Source organism: Hylobates moloch, unplaced genomic scaffold, assembly GCF_009828535.3.
Source record: "Hylobates moloch isolate HMO894 unplaced genomic scaffold, HMol_V3 SCAFFOLD_18, whole genome shotgun sequence".
Lineage (NCBI taxonomy): Eukaryota > Metazoa > Chordata > Mammalia > Primates > Hylobatidae > Hylobates > Hylobates moloch.
Window position 1 is genome coordinate 62,039,225 of NW_026652293.1, and position 4,028 is coordinate 62,043,252.

Consider the following 4,028-nt stretch of genomic DNA (forward strand, 5'->3'; position numbering starts at 1 on the left):
TTTTTTTTTTTTTTTTTTTTTTTGCAGCTATTATAAAAGGGGTTGTGTTCTTGATTTGATTCTCCACTTGGTCACTGTTGGTGTATAGAAGAGCTACTGATTTGTGTACATTAGTCTTGTATCTGGAAACTTTGCTGAATTCTTTTATCAGTTCTAGGAGCTTTCTGGAGGAGTTCTTAGGGTTTTCAAGGTATACAATCATATTGTCAGTAAACAGTGACAGTTTGACTTCCTCTTTACCAATTTGGAGACCCTTTATTTCTTTCTCTTATCTAATTGCTCTGGCTAGGACTTTCAGTACTATGTTGAAGAGGAGTGGTAAGAGTGGGCATCCTTGTCTTCTTCCAGTTCTCAGAGGGAATGTTTTCAACTTTTCCCCATTCAGTATCATGTTGGCTGCAGGTTTGTCATAGATGGCTTTTATTACATTAAGGTATGTCCCTTGTATGCAGATTTTGCTGAGAGCTTTAATCATAAAGGGATGCTGGATTTTGTCGAATGCTTTTTCTGCATCTATTGAAATGATCATGTGATTTTTGTTTTTAATTCTGTTTATGTGGTGTATCACATGAATTAATTTGCATATGTTAAGCCATCCTTGCATCCCTAGTATGAAACCCACTTGATCATGGTGGATTATCTTTTTGATATGTTGTTGAATTCGGTTAGCTAGTATTTTGTTAAGGATTTTAGCATCTATATTCATCACGAATATCAGTCTGTAGTTTTCTTTTTTGGTTATGTCCTTTCCTGGTTTTGGTATTAGGGTGATGCTGGCTTCATAGAATGAATTAGGGAGGGTTCTTTCTTTGTCTTGTGGAATAGTATCAAAAGGATTAGTACCAATTCTTCTTTGAATGTCAGGTAGAATTCTGCTGTAAATCCGTCTGGCCCTAGACGTTTTTGTGTTTTTTTGGTAATTTTTAAATTACCGTTTCAATCTCGCTGCTCGTTATTTGTCTGTTCAGGGTATCTAATTCTTCCTGATTTAAGCTAGGAAGGTTGTATGTTTCCAGGAGTTTATCCACCTCTTGTATGTTTTCTAGTTTATGTGCATAAAGGTGTTCATAGTAGCCTTGAATGATCTTTTGTATTTTGGTGATGTCAGTTGTAATATCTCCGGTTTCATTTCTTAGTGAGGTTATTTGGATTTTCTCTCTTCTTTTCTTGGTTAATCTTGGTAATAGTCTATCAATTTTATTTATCTTTTCAAAGAATCAGCTTTTTGTTTCATTTGTCTTTTGTATTTTTTTCTTGTTTGTTTCAATTTCATTTAGTTCTGCTCTGATCTCTGTTATTTCCTTTCTTCTGTTGGGTTTGGGTTTGGTTTGTTCTTGTTTCTCTAGTTCCTTGAGGTGTGATCTTACAGCATTGGTTTATGCTCTTTCAGTCTTTTTGATGTAGGCATTTAGAGGTATGAACTTTCCTCTTAGCACCATGTTTGCCATATCCCAGAGGTTTTGATAGGTTGTGTCACTATCGTCGTTCAGTTCGAAGAATTTTAAATGTCCATCTTGATTTCATTTTTGACCCAGTGCTCATTCAAGAGCAGGTTATTTAATTTCTGTATATTTGCATGGTTTTGAAGGTTCCTTCTGGAGTTGATTTCCAGTTTTATTCCACTGTAGTCTGGGACAGTGCTTGATATAATCTCAATTTTCTTAAATGTATTGAGGCTCATTTTATGGCCTATCATATGGTCTATCTTGGAGAAAGTTCCATGCGCTGTTGAATAGAACAGGTATTCTGCAGTTGTTGGATAAAATGTTCTGTATATATCTGTTAAGTCTATTTGTTCCAAGCTACAGTTTAAATCCATTGTTTCTTTGTTGACTTTCTGTCTTGATTACCTATCTAGTGCTGCCAGTGGAAGATTGAAGTTCCCCACTACTATTGTTTTGTTGTCTATCTTACTTCTTAGGTCTGTTATTAATTGTTTTATAAATTTGGAATCTCCAGTGTTAGGTGCATATATGCTTAGGATTGTGTCTTTTAAATGGAGCCTTTAGGACATTTACATTCAATGTTAGTATTAAATTCAACATGCATTCATCATGCTCTTTGTTGCTTGTGTGCTTTTGTTTTTGGTTTTTTGTTTTTGCTTTTTAACTTCTATTTTTGCTTTATAGGTCCTGTGTGATTTATCCTTTAAAGAAGATCTGTTTTGATGTGTTTCCAGGATTTGTTTCAAAATTTAGAACTTCTTTTAGCAGTTCTTTTAGTGGTGGATTGGTAATGACGAATTCTCTCAGCATTTGTTTGTCTGAAAAAGACTGTATCTTTCCTTTGTATATGATGCTCAGTTTCACTGGATACAAAATTCTTGGCTGATAACTGCTTTGTTTGAGGAAGCTGAAGATAGGACCCCAAACCCTTCTAGCTTGTAGGGTTTCTGCTGAGAAATCTGCTGTAAATCTGATAGGTTTTCCTTTATAGGTTACCTGGTGCTTCTGTCTCACAGATCTTAGGATTCTTTCCTTCGTCTTAACTTTGGATAACCTGATGACAATGTGCCTAGGTGAAGATCTTTTTGCGATGAATTTCCCGGGTGTTCTTTGTGCTTGTTGTATTTGCATGTCTAGGTCTCTAGTGAGGCTGGGGAAGTTTTCCTTGATTATTCCCCCAAATATGTTTTCCAAGCTTTTAGAATTCTCTTCTTCCTCAGGAACACCGATTATTCTTAGTTTTGGTCATTTAACATGACTTCTTGGAGGCTTTGTTCATATTTTCTTATTCTTTTCTCTTTGTCTTTATTGGATTGGGTTAATTCGAAGACCTTGTCTTCAAGCTCTGAATTTCTTTCTTCTACTTGTTCAATTCTATTGCTGAGACTTTCCAGAGCATTTCATGTTTCCAAATGCGTGTACAAAGTTTCCTGAATTTTGTATTGCTTTTTCTTTAAGCTGTCTATTTGCTTGAACATTTCTCCCTTCACTTCTTATATCATATTTTGGATTTCCTTGCATTAGGTTTTGCCTTTCTCTGGTCCCTCCCTGATTAGCTTAATAACTAACCTACTAAATTCTTTTTCAGGTAAATCAGGGATTTCTTCTTGGTTTGTTGGATCCGTTGCTGGTGAATTAGTGTGATTTTTGGGGGGTATTGAAGAGCCTTGCTTTGTCATGTTACCAGGATTGCTTTTCTGGTTCCCTCTCATTTGGGTAGGCTCTGTCAGAAGGAAGGTCCGGGGCTGAAGGCTGTTGTTCAGATTCTTTTGTCCCAAGGGGTGTTCCCTTGAGGTAGTACTCTCCCCCTTTTCTTATGGATGTAGCTTCCTGCGAGCCAAACTGCAGTGATTGTTGTCTCTTTTCTGGGTCTAGCCACCCATTGAGTCTACCGGGCTCTGGGCTAATACTGGGAGTTGTCTGCACAGAGTCCTGTGATGTGAATTGTCTATGGGTCTCTCACCTATGGATACTAGCGCCTGTTCCGGTGGAGGTGGCGGGAGCGGGGGTTGTAATAGGCCTGTTGTTTTTCTTCTCTTTTTATTTGTCCCTCCTGTGATTTTTATTTTTCCTTCTGCTCGTTAGCTGTGGGTTAAGTTTTTTCTTCTTTTTCTTATTCCTTAAAACATAAACTTTCGAGATGGGTTCTCACTCTGTCACCCAGGCTGGACTGCAGTGGCGCAATCTCGGCTCACTGCAACCTCCACCACCTGGTTCAAGCGAGTGTCACGCCTCAGCCTCCTAAGTAGCTGGGACTACAGGTGCCCGCCACCATGCTTGGCTAATTTTCTTGTATTTCTGGTAGAGACGGGGTTTCACCATGTTGGCCAGGCTGGTCTCGAACTTGTGATCTCAGGTGATCTCCCTGCCTCCCAAAGTGCTGGGATTACAGGTCTGAGCCACGGCACCCAGCTTGGCTGACTTTAATCTGTATCCTTTCACTGTAGTAAACTATAACCAGCCAGGTGCAGTGGCTCACACCTCTATTCCTAACACTTCGGGAGTCCAAAACAGGAGGATCACTTAAGCCCAGGAGTTTGAGCCCAGTCTGGGCAACATAGCAAGACTCTGTCTCTGCTAAAA